The following is a 15,767-nucleotide window of genomic DNA, read 5'->3' as shown; positions in this document are numbered from 1 at the left end:
CAGACCTGGTTCAAAAAGCAGTCTTTGGAACATTTTCTACCTTGATTTTCACCTGATGATACCCAGATTGAAGGTCAATCTTAGAATAAACTTGTGTTCCGTAGAGTTGGTCAAACAGATCATCAATTCGGGGTAATGAGAATTTATTCTTAATCGTCACTTCATTTATTTCTTGATAGTCGATACACATCCTCATCAATTTTTCCTTCTTTTTAACAAAAAAAACTAGTGCGCCCTAGGGTGACACACTGGGTCTGATGAACCCCTTATCCAGTAATTCCTACAATTGCTCCTTCAATTCCTTCAACTCTGTTGGGGCCATTCTGTAGGGAGCCTTAGAGATTGGTGCTATCCTTGGAAATAAGTTAATAGCAAATTTGATTTCATGGTCGGGAGGCAACCCAGGTAAATCCTCTAGGAATACATTTGAAAACTCCCTCACCACTGGAATATGTTCAATCTTTAAGTTTCCCACAAGTGTTTCCGTTACACAGGCTAAGTACCCCTAACATCCTTCCAGGAGTAAACTTCTCGACTGAACGACTGATAATATCTATGGTGAGGAGCAGACACTCGACCCAAAAAACCTGTACTCCTACTCCCCAGGAGGTTTAAATACTACTTCTTTCTAATGACAATCAATGCAGACATAGTTGGCGGCTAGCCAGTCCATTCCCAGCACGTCGAATCCGTGCATATCAAGCACTACGAGATGAGCTGGTAGCATTCTTTCCTGAATATCCACTGGATAGCCTTTAAGCACCTTCCCGCACACCACTACTACTCTTGTCGGTGTGGCCATCGATAATTCGGCATCCAGTAACTGAGTTTCTTTCCCACACAGTCTGATATACTCCCGAGAAACAAATGAGTGTGTTGCCCCTGAATCAAACAAAACAACAGTTTTAATTGAAAACATGAAAATAATACCTGTCATCACATCTCTTGCATTCTCTGCGTCCCCTGGTGTGAGAGAGTAGACTCGTGCCTGAGCAGTGTTCCTCTATTGGCTGTCTCGAGGTGCCTGGTTGTTTCCCTAGAATTATCTAGGAGCGGGAGCATTACATAGCAGTGCACAACAATTTTGCACCATGTGGTCGAGCCAACTGCACTGATAGCAGATAATTGCCCTAACTCGGCATTCCCCCATGTGCCTCCTATTGCATCTAGGGCAAGTAAGATATGACTAAACACCCTGATATCCTCAGCTCCCCATCTCCTGTCTCTGGCCCTCATTGTTTCTATCTCTCCTCCATGGGCCCCAACAGGTACTTGCTTCAAAATCAAGAAGCGTGGGTCTCATTCTCTGACTCTGTACCCCTGTGCTCCTTTGTAGACTCGTTTCTATCACCGTGGCTTTATCCACTAACTCTGAAAAGGTCTGAACTTGGAAAACCACTACATGTTCATAAATACATTGCCTCAGGCCTCTCTCAAATCTCCTCGCCTTCTTCTCCTCATCTGACACCATATACGGGGCAAAACGGGACAACTTAACAAATTTAGCAGCTTATTGCTGAACTGTCAGGTGCCCCTATGTCAAATTCAGAAATTACTTAGCTTTAGCATTCCGAGTAGTAGTGGGAAAGTATCGATAAAAAAATATCTCCTTAAAACAAGTTCAAGTCAAGACTAGGGGTACTGGCCCCTGCTCCTCCAATAACTTCACCGATCTCCACCACAGTTTAGCCTCCCTAGTCATCTTAAGAGTAGCAAACAAAACATGCTGCTCCTCGGTGTAAGGAAGAACTACCAATATTTCCTCAATCTCCTAGACCCAGTTCTTTGCCATGAATGGGTCAGCTCCTCTTGAAAATGATTCGGGATTTATATTAGTGAACTGCTCTATCATGCAGCCTTGATGAGCTGGTGGGCAGCCTTGTTCCCCTGAGTTTCTCGCTATCTCTGCCATTACTTGTTGGGTGATACTACGCAATACCGTATCAGAATCACTACCACCCATGCTGGAAGGCTCTGCATTGTTACCACCATTAGCATTTGCATTACTACTCCCAAGGCCCATCTTGCAAAATAGAACAAAATAGTCTTAGAATCCTACTATCTTAATATGGTCGATGCAATCATTCAACTAGGAAGCTATATAAAATATACTATATCCTTATACAACCAACCAACTTACATCCATGATCCCAATTTAAGATTCAGTCTTATCACTCAGAAACAAGAAGCGACGATAGTTTACCATGGCTTTCCTGAAACCGTCGTCTCAAGAAAATCACAAAAACTGTCACGGAATTCCTGCCACCTGGCTGCCAAACAAAACCCTAAATTCTTCTTTAACCTCCAATAATAACTTATTAAAATCCCGATCTACACCATTTCCTACCCTCATGAAGATCCATTCCTATACTTTGGTATTGCTATTCGTTGAAGTCTACAGAACCTAACAACCTAGACTCTGATACCACAACTGTAGCGACCCAAAAATTATATTGCTATAAATATAAAAATGTTCTAATACCAAAACTGTACTGACCTGAATCCAAAGTGGGGTACAGGGGATACACCTGTCTATAATACATACTAAAAATATAGCGGAAGCATAATACACATAATCCTCATATACAATACTAGAGTTCTAATGTTACCATAAAAACATACACATTTTCCTAAATATCCCTAATACATCCTAAGTTATACAAAACATATCCCTATCTCAAAACACTTACCCTGAACTACAGTACCTAGGCCTCCTTTATCTCGGATCTCACTATGCTCGGCTACCTAGATTTCTTAAAATGTTTAATTTATTGGGGTGAGACACCTCTCAATAAGAAGAAATATATTATTATTAGTGTGTGGCAACATGAGTTCGGTGTAGCATAAATATATACTTTAAACAGTAAACTTTAATTGATAAATCTAGTAAATTTGTACTCACACCTATATATATATATATGGAAAATACATACTGTATCATAATAAGTTTCTCTGAGTATGTAAATCATATGATATACGTATACAAAACTGAATTTTCCCCTGGATGGACAATCATATAATATCATGTAATAACCCCACATGATCGGGTTGTGCAGCCCGTAGGCGGGACTTACTAAGGGCTGGCCTACCATGCTAAGCCAAACATAATGAGTTTGTAAGTACGATTGGCCACCCCTACCCTAGTTCGGACCTAGGAGGGTATCCTACTCTTCATGGCCTAATCGACTATCCAATCACCTACACTCTATCTAAGAAGTGTGGTGGCACTGACTATATCATAACAGCAATGGTACTGTGCTCTGAACATAATTGATCCATCATGGCGCTGATACCATATAATACAATATACCTATAACATAAATATCATTTTTTCATAATTCTATATAAAACTGTCATATCATATTTCTGTATAAAATCATCATTTCATAATTGATCATGACATTAAGCCGGCTAAACTATCATAATATATTGATCACGACGTTAGGCTGGCTAAACTATCATAATATATTGATCATGACATTAAGCCGACTGAACTATCATAATATAATGATCACAACATTAAGCTGGCTAAATTGTCATATCAAACTAAACACGACATTAAGCTGGCTGAACTGTCATATCATAATTCCAAAATATTTATAACATTTTCTGAAAATCATTATCATATCGTACTTGTTTTGAATAAACATAAAATATTCTAACAACCTCACTTTTGTGATAAAAATAATTATACTCATGCCACATAGTTTGAGTGATAATCCATAATATAATAACTGCATGGGAAAAATATATTTTTGCTGACAATGAGGGTGGAATTAATTTCACATATTTAATTCAATTCCAAAATATTCCAAAAAAATCTGATATAATCAAATCCCTACAATTTAACTTAACTTAGGTATATTCTTAAAATAAAATCTGGACATAAATATAATTAATTTTACATACTGAATTTAAATTGGGCATACTTTAAATAACACAAATCTAATTAAATTCACGTGCTTCAATTTAATCGAGTAAATTTTCTAAAATACCTAACATAATCTATTCCCCTTACCTTATCCCAGAAGTGGTGCCTACAAAGTCCTAATGACTAATCCACTCCGGTTAAAATATTCTGGAGCAAAGTTGGGCCTCGGATATGGTGTTCGTTTTTTGATTTGGTCAAGAAACAGTCGAGAAATCTAGAGAGAGAGAGATGGATGGAGGAGAGAGAGAGTGAGATGAGAGAGTGAACTGAAAGGGGGGGTTACTTTGAAATGAATTAATACACACACACACACACACACATATATACATAATATTAAATTATTATATTATATTATATTATTATATTATATTAATATCTTAGTATATTATATTAATTAATTAATAATTAATTATTTTTATTTTTATTTTATTTTTATTTTTATTTTTTTGGGATCACTACACACTAGGCCTAGGCGAGAATTTATTTTGCTAAAATCCTTTGAAAATAAGTTAGAAACTAGTTTATCAATAGTCATTTTTTTACCCTGTAAAACAAAGACTAATTTGAATATACATCAAGTTAAAGAAAAATATAAAGAGAGAGGAAATTCAACTAAGGTGGTTGACTGGCAACTTTGAGTAGTTGGCTTGCCCCTTTTCCCACCAAATTGCATGGTGCTCCAATAAGCGATCGATCGACCTCTACAGGAGGTCAATCGACACTGCTAATTTTCAAAATTTTGAGTTGTTTGCTTATAATTGGCTAAGAATTTTGGGCTTTCCATGTTCCTCTTTGATGTCATATGTCAACCACCAACATTAGCAATCAGTAGTTAGTAGTTTTTGGTGGTTTTTTTTTTTAATTTGAATTTTTGAAATTCAAATTCAAAATGTGTTTTCCCTTCTTCCATTGGATTTACATAAAAATACCTCTCTATGGATATTTTTAGGCACATCCAAGTGGGGGTAACTTTGCATTTTGTAAGTGAGAAAGGGACATCATAAGAGTTTATTTTGAAAAAGGAAATTTATTTCCTTTATTCTTGAAAAGGGATTTTAGGGTGTGATCTAGAAAGAGAGAGAGAGAGAGAGAGAGAGAGAGAGAGAGAGAGAGAGAGAGAGAGAGAGAGAGGTTCTCACTTGATCTACAGAATAATATTTCTCCACAATGTCAGTGCCTAACCCTCCTCCCTCTCAAATTTTATTTATTTTCATGAAAGTTTGCATGTATGGTACTTATATGCATTTTTCATGCTTTTGTTGTGATTTGTCATTTTTTCAATATAAATTCAACGTCATTATTTATGTTGTAGAAATGTTAGAATGTTTAAGTTTCAATTGCATGAAAGAAAGCATGCAAAAAAATGTTGAGAAATGGCTTGTATAGTAGATTTTACATTTTAGGCAGTTAACTGACCCATACAGGCAGTCGATTGACCTTCTTCATTTTCAAACAGTAACCCTTGGCTATCAAGCAGAGAACTGGCCCTCTACAAGTGGTCAACCAACAAATCCCAAGAGTATAATTTTTTTAACTTTTTCATAGGTTTCTTTCTAGATTTTTCATATTTTTGAGTCTCTACACTCATTAGAGTGTAGTTGGTTGAGCCTTTTACTAATTATGTGATAGTTTTTTGTAGTTTTTTCCACAGAAAAATAATAATTAAAAAAAATAGTTTTTTTGTAGTATTTTTCCACAGAAAAATAGTTTTTTGTAGTATTTACATGTGATGTTGTCACTCCATTACATGCCTATTACATGAATATCGGGATTTCAATAGGGGTAATTCCATACTCATTGGTATATGGGATGGATGTAGTGGTTCTAGTAAAGGTATAAATACCTTCTATTAGAGTACTCATGGAATCTAAATTGATGGAAGAAGAATGGGTATAAAGCATACTTGATCAGTTAAACTTCATCGACGAGAAAAGGTTAAAGGTCATAATCCATGGATAGTTGTACTAGAAAAGGATTGCAAAAGCTTACAATAAGAAAGCCTGACCTCAAAATTTCAAAGAAGGAGACTTGGTGTTGAAGAAAATCCTCGATAACAAAAATGACCCAGAGGAAAGTTTACTTCAAACTACAAAGGGGCCTATATAATGAAGAAGACTTTATCCATAGATGAAGTTATCTTAGACAATGTAGACAATAGGATAATTAATCAGACTTGTAATTAAGATATTATAAAAAAAATTTATCCTTAATTCTTGTATTTGATCGTCAGTGCCCGAGGACGTAAGTAATTCTGTACCAAACCTCGTTAAATTCTTGTCTTGTTTTTTCTTTACTGTCTTTTATTATTAGTTTTTGCATTGCTTTAGTTTTTTATATATTCAATAGCATTTGTTGTAGTATTGATGTTGGACACAAGTGGGGTGCCTGACATAACAATTGGTATCAGAGTTAGGTTGAATAGTGTCAATACGGAAGTATTCCTCTATTAAGATCCTTGATTCCATGTTTGATGCCTAAGAAAGACCTTGTCTAAGTGAGTGCTTAGAGACCATTGCAGCTTAGTCACTCCCTGGAGGTAGGCCTGGTCAAAGTGGAATTTCATAGGATAAAATAGAGTAGACACAGTTGGTACGTACTATTCATCTTAGGCCTTTTGCTTCGTTGGTTGCTATTGAATATATAGAAGATGGAAAAAATTACAGTAGAAGAAACTCTATCCACACTCCAACCTCAACAGCTTTGACATCATCGTCAAAGACAATAGCTAATGCTCAGTTTGAGGTGGAAAATTTTGATGGTTCCAATAATTTTGGTATGTGGCAATGTGATGTGATGGACATCCTGTATTAGTAAGAATTAGATATTGCTTTGGATGATAAACCAGTGGATATGGGTGACAGAGATTGGGAAAAGATCAATCGTCAAGCATGTGGTACAATTCGTTTGTGTCTCGCTAAAAATCAGAAATATTGTGTTATGCGGGAGACATCTGCAACAAAATTGTGGAAGATATTGGAAGATATATTTATGACCAAGAGCTTGGAAAATTGGCTCTATTTGAAAAAGAAATTGTTTCGCTTCCAGTATCAACCAGGTATTTTGATTAATGACCAAATAAATGCTTTCAATAAAATTTTGGCCGATTTGTTAAATTTGGATGAAAAGGTGAAAGATGAGGATAAAGCCATATTGTTACTTAATTCTCTCCCTGATAATTATGAACATCTAACCACCACTTTATTGTATGGGAAAGATAAAGTTACTTTTGATGCTGTTTGTATTGCATTGATTAGTACTGAATGCAGAAAGAATGATCAAAGGGTCCATAAGGAAATAGAAAAAGCACTAACAATAAGGGGACGTTCTCAAAGTTGTAAGCCTAGAAGGAGGAGTAAATCTCATGGGAGAACTGCTAAAGATGAATGCACCTTTTTCATGAGAGAGGGCATTGGAAGAAAGATTGCCTTAAATTATAGCAAAAATATAAGGGCAAAGCACATTATAATGCCAATATAGCCAATGATGTAGAAGTGAGTCAGATTTTTCTCTTTTTGGAACATCTTTGTCACATTATTTGGTGAGTGAATTTTGGATTTTGGTTGTTCCTATCACATGTGTCCCAATAGGGAATGGTTTTATAATTTTGAAGAATTAAATGGGGAGTTGTTTTTATAGGAAATGATAATACCTGTAAAACAATTGGAATAGGATCAATACAGTTGAAATGTTAAGATGGAACTGTTAAAACCTTGACTAAAGTTAGGTATGTTCCAAGCCTAAAGAAAAATGTGATTTCATTGGGTGCCTTGGAATTTGAAGGGTTCACTATCACTTTGAAAAATGGAACCTTAAAGATTAAATCAGGTGTGCTGGTGGTAATGAAAGGAATAAGGAAAAATAACTTGTATTATTTACAAGGTAGTATAGTTATTGGTTCAGCAGCTATTGTTTTTGAGAAAAATGCAGGTTCAGATACAACCAGGTTATGGCATATGCGATTGGCATATGCAGGAGAAAAATCTTTGCAACAATTAGCTAAGCGAGGTTTGTTGAAGGGTGCAAAGGTGCGCAAACTTGAATTTTGTGAGCATTACATTCTGGGAAAATAGATTAGGGTGAAATTTGGCACTGGAATCCCCCAAGCTCAAGATATTTTAGACTACATCCACACAGATATATGGGGGCCCATAAAAAAGACTTCATTGGATGGTATGCATTATTTTGTCACTTTTGTTGATGATTTTTCTAGGAGGGTTTGGGTGTATTCTATGAAGCATAAAAATGAAGTGTGTGATATTTTCCTAAAAATTTGTTGAAACTCAAACTGGCAGAAACATTAAACAGCTCAGATCGAATAATGGTGGTGAATACACGAGTGACCCATTTATGAAGGTATGTCAGGATGAAAGTATTGCTTGACACTTCACAGTTAGAGATACACCATAGCAGAATGGGGTGGCAGAGCGTTTGAATCAGACTTTACTTGAGAAAGTTCGATGTATGTTGTCTAATGCTGGGTTAGGCAAAAGGTTTTGGGCTGAGGGTGTTAGATATGCGTGTTATCTCATCAACCATCTACCATCATCTGCAATAGGGGAAAAACACCCTATGAGGTGTGGTTTGGAAAGCCTGCTAGTGATTATGATTCTTTACATGTATTTGGTATTGTAACTTATTATCATGTTAAAGAATCTAAGTTGGATCCAAGATCCAAGAAAGCAATATTCTTGGGGATTAGTGCAAGAGTCAAAGGATACCGTTTTTAGTGTCTAGAGACGAAAAAAATGATTTTGAGCAAGGATGTGACTTTTAATGAACTTGCGATGATGAAGAAAACAATACACGAGGAGTCACCAATTGAAGAAAAGACTAGTGGTACTCAACAATAGGTGGAGGTTGAGACAATTTTGGGAAACCGAGTGAGAAATGAGACTACACGATGTAGCTCTCTAATTACGGTGGGGAATAGTGTACAAGAAGAGGAGATTTCAATTTGAGAATCTTCACAGCAACAAGAATCAATTGTTTCTCATAAGCCAAGATGAGAAATTCAAAAATCTGCTCGGTATACTGATATGGTGGCCTATGCACTTCTTATTGTAGATGATGATGTTCCTTACACTTTCAAAGAAGCAATGAGGAACTCTGAATCAGACGAGTGGAAAAGAGCAATGAATGAAGAAATGCAGTCTCTTCATCAGAATCAAACTTGGGAGCTAACCAAGCTGCCCAAGGGTAAGAAAGCAATTGGCTGCAAATGGGTTTATGTAAAGAAAGAAGGATTTTCATACGTAAATAATGTTCGCTTCAAAGCTAGATTGGTAGCTAAGGGCTATGTACAGATAGAAGGAAGACATTGATTATAATGAGGTATTTTCTCCAATTGTTAAGCATACTTCCATTCAAAATTTTTTGGGTTTGGTAGCACAATTTGATCTTGAACTAGTTCATCTTGGTGTAAAAACTGCAATTTTACATGGTGATTTGGAAGAGGAAATTTATATGGCTCAGCCAGATGGATTTCAGGTTGTTGGAAAAGAAAATTGGGTATGTAAACTGGGTAAATCGTTGTATGGTTTAAAACAATCTCCTAGACAGTGGTACAAACGATTTCATCAATTTATGATGGGTCATAAGTACATTAGAAATAAATATGATCATTATGTTTTTTACATAGACTACGAAGTAGATCTTTTATATATTTACTCTTGTATGTTGATGATATGTTGATAACTTCAAAGAACAGGGAAGAAATCAACAAGTTGAAAAGTCAGTTAAATCAAGAGTTTGAGATGAAAGATCTTGGTGAAGCAAAGAGATAGTTGGCATGGAGATTCGTGGAGACAAAATGAGAGGAAGAGTTAGTTTGTCTCAAAAACGGTATTTGAAGAAGATAGTACAAAGTTTTGGCATGTCTGAGCAGTCAAAACTAGTAAGCACTCCTCTTGCTCCTCATTTCAAACTTAGTGCTGTTTTATCTCCTAAATTAGACGAGGTATGTAAGTATATGTCACAGGTTCCTTATGCAAGTACTGTTGGTAGTCTGATGTATACAATAGTTTGTACTAGACCTGATATTTCACAAGCTGATAGTATGGTGAGCAGGTATATGTATGATCCAGGTAAAGGACATTAGCAAGCTGTGAAATGGATTTTGAGATATATTATGAATACGATTGATGTTGGTATAGTATTTGAGAAAAATAATACTATTAATCAATGGGTTGTTGGATAACGTCGATAAACTACTGGATATGTTTTTATATTTGCTAATGGTCTAGTGAGTTGGAGGTCTACCATTGTCTTGTTTACAACATGAGTGGAGTACGTAGCGACTTCAAAGGCTATTAAGGAAGCTATTTGGTTGCAGGGTTTACTTGAAAATTTCGGAATTGTTCAGAAGCACATTGTTGTGTTTTGTGATAGCCAGAGTGCTATTCATTTGGCAAAGAACCAAGTTTACCATATACGAATGAAGCACATTAATGTTATATTTCATTTTATATGAGATATTAGATGGATGTAAGATACTTCTTCAAAAGATTGCTACAACTGAAAATCCCACAGATATGTTGACCAAGATTGTGACAACAATCTACTTTAAACATTGTTTGGACTTGATCAATATCTTGCAAGTCTAAATATTTTTGGAAGACGCCAAGAATGTCGAACTCCAGAGAATATTGGCGACTAAAATTTTTTTTGAATTTATCGTCAAGGTGGAGATTTGTTATTTTTTTCCCCATATTGGCAGAAAAGTTGTTTTGAACTTTTTTTGGTTTGTCCCACATTGGTGAGAAATGTTTTTTGGACGTGAGGTTGAAGCTATATAAAGAGCTCAACTCTCCATTTGTAAAACACACCTCAAAGTTGTACTTTGTTAAGAAGTAGTGGATTGATCGTCGGCGCCCGAGGACGTGGGTAATTTTGTACCGAACCTAGTTAAATTCTTGTCATGTTTTTTTTACTATCTTTTATTATTAGTTTCTGCATTGCTTTAATTTTTTATATATTCAATAGCATGAGTTGTAGTATTGGTGTTTGACACAAATAGGGTGCCCGACACAATAGTATTATACCCATGAAATCATGTAATATTCTATATAGTGAAGACGACTTTCTCTGGAGGTACAGTTATCTTAGCCAATATAGAAAATGGGATGAATAATCAAACTCATAACTCAGATTTCATAAAGAAGTTTTATCCTTAAGTCTTTTATTGTACCCATGAAATCATGTTATATTTATTTACTAATAAATAAAATGCAAGTTTCTGTATTATGCTTTGAGTTTTTTAAATACCTTTTGACTTCGTAAAAAAAAAAGTAAAAAAGAGAAAGAGAAGAAAGGAAAAAAAAAATTTCTCTAATTGCATTTGAATTGTTAATGGACTTGATCCCTAAAAATGTGGTGCATAAGCAACCTATCGAATGACATTATAAGTTTAGTCCAAATAGTCACAAATTTGGATTTGAGAAAGAGAAACTTGCATTAAATGAAGATTTTGGGATAATCAAAGACTAAGGATGAACTTTTTTTAAAAAAAAAAGTTGGATGAATCAATATTCAGTTAATACATAAAGATCAATATTAGGGAATTTTGTGGAAAAGTCTTCAAATGATTACTCATAAGTATTTTCAAAGGTCAAGATTTCATATTTTCCATCATAAAGAAAGAGTAACCCTATGTTTGGAGAGGCCTTGGATTTGGAGTTGTGTTGGATTTGGATAAGATGTATAAAATTGTATTGTAATTTGTCCAAATTCACCCAAATCCAAATCCAAGATCCGAAGTCCATGCTCCAAAACACTACCTAAATGTATTTTCAAATGTGATCTACAAAGACTTCATTCTTCTTTGATAACCCTTTACCTCTTCCCAAACCTTTTCCAACTCAAATATTCCATTTGTTCTACAAAATATGTTACAAAAGTATGCAAATTTCAAGAAAGAACACATGGGACAAAGGATTTATTGAAAGAAACTGGAATATGCAACTAAACTCCAGCTTAAGTGATGATTGGCTTTAATAAGGTTAATTCAATACATTTATAAATTTTCTTTCATGGAAAGGTTATAAATGACATTTCAATCTTTTTCCAACGTTTTATACTTAGAATGTTAGTAAAAAAGGGGTGGTTGTCAATAGTCAATTTTGACCTTCCAAAACAAATATTGATTTGAATATACAAAAAGTTAAGGCGACATATAAAAAGAGAGGAAATTCAGCTAAGGCGGTCAATCAACCGCTTTTTTCACCAAATTGCTTGGCGACCTAGTAAGCAGTTGACCGATCCTGCCAATATTTAAATTTTTGACTTCTTTTCTTCTAATTGGTTGCGAATTTTGGAATTGTCATATGTCTCTTTGATGCCACATGTCAACCTCCAACATTGGTAGTTGGCAGTTTTTTGTCGTTTTTTATTAATTTAAAATTTTAAAATTTAAATTCAAAATGTGTTTTCGCTCCTTTTATTGGAGGTATATCAAAAGATCTCTCTATGGAGAGTTTTGGGCCCATTCAAGTGGAGGCAAGTTTGCATTTTCTAAGTGAGAAAAGGACATCATAAGGGTTTGTTTTGAAAGAAGAAAAGAAAAAGGAGACCTCTTTCCTTCATTCTTGAAAATCGCTTTGTAGGTGTGATCTAGAGAGAGAAGAGTCCTCCCTTGATCTACAAAATAATATTTCTTCACAAGGTCAGTGTCCAACCCTTTTCGCTTTTAAATTCTATTCATTTTTATGAAATTTTGTATGCATGTACTTAGATATGTTTTAATGTTTTTGTTGTGAATTGCCATGTTTTTTTCAAAAAAAAAAATATATAATCCATGCCATTATTTATGTATAGAAAAATTGGAATGTTTTAGTTTTAATTCCATAAAAGAAAGCATACAAAAAGGCCAAGAAATGGCTTGTATAGTCAATTTTACATTTCAAGCGGTCGAACGGCCCATGCAGGCGGTGGATCAACCTTCATCATTTGGAAAATGTAGTCATTGGTTACGAGGCGGACGACTAGTCCTCTACAAGTGTTCAATTATCAAATCCCGAGAGTGCATTTTTCGCTCTTTTTTCCTTGATATATTTTGGAATTTTTCATTTTTTTTAAGTCTCCACACTCATTAGAGTGTAATTGGTCAACTCATTTGTTGATTATGTGATGGTTTCGTGGTTTTTTCCACAAAAAACCAAGTTTTTTCATGATTTAAGCAAACTTATTCATGTTTTTCAAAAGATTTCAAGTTTTTCAAAGTTTTCCAAAATTACTTAGAATCATACATCCATGATGCTGTTTTGGGGCGTTCTCCAAGTTTAACGTGATATTTCAAGGTAGGTTTGTGGTTCTCCTACCAAAAATTCAAAAAAAAACTTATAAATTTTTGCAATAAGAATCATTCTTTCAAAGTAATCGCCTATGAAATGGCTTGAGAATGGAAAATTGATTTTTCTAAATTTAAACTTGTTTTTGATATTTGTTTCTATAGAATAACTATTAGAAAAATCAGTTTTCTAATCAAATAATAAATGATTTTTCCATAAAGGTCTAAAGTGATTCAAACGAATTTCAAGTTTTTTCAAGGGAAATTTTCAAAGACACTCACAAAAAATGTTTTCTAAAACTAATTTTGAAAATGTTCTTAGAACTACAAGTGGCTTGATTCCTTAATTGGAGGATATGAAGGCAGTCTACCTTGGTAGATTCATCCAAACCAAAACCTTTTAGTTTTCTTTACTTATGTTATTTTTCTTCTCTTGTTCGTTATTTTATGTTTCTATTAGAGGATTTGATAAGGAAAGAAGTAGTGGAATTTCCATGGATCTTATGCCACTACATGAATTCCATGAACCCCTTTTCAAATGGGGAAAGAAATGAGAGAGTTTAAAGTTTTACAAAAATGGAAGAAATGAAATCAGCACACGCCAATCAATAGCCCCCTGCAAATGGTTGACCACCTAATGTTGCAAGTTTATTTTTAGGCTGTTTTTTCCCCCTTTTCTCCAAAAGAAAATATTCATTTTGTAAGGAAATACACACATATATAGGATAAGTGTTGAAACCATTCTTGGAATGAGTGTTTTAGGATGCTAGAACTTCCAAATCTCAAATTAGAGAGATTTGAAAGCCTATCTTCACTATTCACAATGGTACTCTTGAATCGGACTATGGAAAGAAAGATTTTTTCTTTATTTTTACCTTTTCTAAAAAATAAAATAAAGTGGCATTTTCGTACTTAATAAAATGAGTGATAAGATAACCAAGAAGGGTTATATTATGTACTTTGATTTCATACTAGTCACTAATTTTTGGCAATCCAAAATAGGTCTTCAAAACTTGATATCGACACAATTAAGAGTGAATATTTGTTGAAAACACAAGATACATCAAAATATATAAATATATATATATATATATATATATATATATATATATATATATATATATATATCATAAAGCAACTAAAAGCGTTTTACTTTTGGTGACTAGCTCCTTACATTGGGTTGTACTTTATATAGAACATTTTTTCACACTTCCTAGTCTACATATAACCACCAACCGAATACATGCTTAGCATCCCCATTGTCTTCTTGCTGATATATAACACGTGTTAAAAATGGAAATCTCTTGGAGAACTTAACAAGTAGAGCTCTCGTTCAGTTTAAACCTGAAAGTATTAAGGAATAAGGTGAGCAACCACGAGCTTAGCAGACATTCGTAATTCCCCCTTATTCAAATTAGGATTTCAATACTTAACACATAATTTCTTGCATGTATGCACAATCATTAGGTGGAGGAATATATGTTGGCCTAACATGGCTTTCAAATCTTGTTTTGATGATAACAAATAAAGGATAATTTAACAATTTATGATTTAAGTGATGATGTTTTAGGAAACCTAGTATGTCAAGTTCAAAAGGTGCAAGAATTGAAAATCCAAAGATCACAAGTACCATAAAGCTATACTTCATTCACAAGGTGATCAAATGAAAGCTCAAAGAGGTCCAAGATGGTCAAAACATATGAAGCTTAAAGGATACTCAAGCTTAAGGCAAAGATGATTCAAAGCAATGATATACATGAAGACTTCAAAGTTTAGAGAGTTTTTAATGTCTTTAGGAAGTCTTATGTAAGTACATCACTTTAAATATCATTTTCAATGCTTTGAATCTCATTAGGGGTTAATATGGACTTAGAGACCTTACTTTGAAAACCTCGTAAAATACTCTTTAAAATTATTAAAGCAAGATGGCTAAGGATTTTGAAAACAAACTTGAAAAATAGTATTTTTATCTATTCAGGCGACCAACCTGTGCTTGGTTAGGCGACTGACAAAATTTCTGAATTGAATTTGAACAAGTAGTGAAGGATCAGGCGATTGACCCCTAGCACCTTAGGTGACTGACGTTGTTTTGAACTAGAAAAAATATATTGTGTTCAAAGTTCAAGCGACTGACCCCGAAGGGTTCAGGCAACTAACCGTCGTAAATAGCTAGTTTTTTAAATGACTTTTAAATTTCAAATTCGAGTTGCTTGTACCCCAAACTTTATAAAAAATTAGGAAACACTCCAAGTTACTTGGGGAACACGAATTTATCACTTTTTGAGCCTATAAATACATGGTTTCTCAAATCAAATCACACACCAAGAATTGAAAATTAGTTTTCAAGCTATATTGCTTACTCTCTCTCAATGCCCTCTTGCACACAAATTCTTGCTGAGAATTTTCTAAGATATATTGAGTCTTTGATCACTGATCTGAGAGCAAAAACTTATGAGTTTGATTCAAATCAAAGGAAGACACTCGGTGATATTCTTGAGCTTCAAATTCATTCTTATTTGATATTTACTTTGAAGTATTAGTTGTGTTTAATCT

The sequence above is a fragment of the Malania oleifera genome, chromosome 12 (assembly GCF_029873635.1).
Source record: "Malania oleifera isolate guangnan ecotype guangnan chromosome 12, ASM2987363v1, whole genome shotgun sequence".
NCBI lineage: Eukaryota > Viridiplantae > Streptophyta > Magnoliopsida > Santalales > Ximeniaceae > Malania > Malania oleifera.
This window is presented reverse-complemented; position numbering follows the sequence as displayed.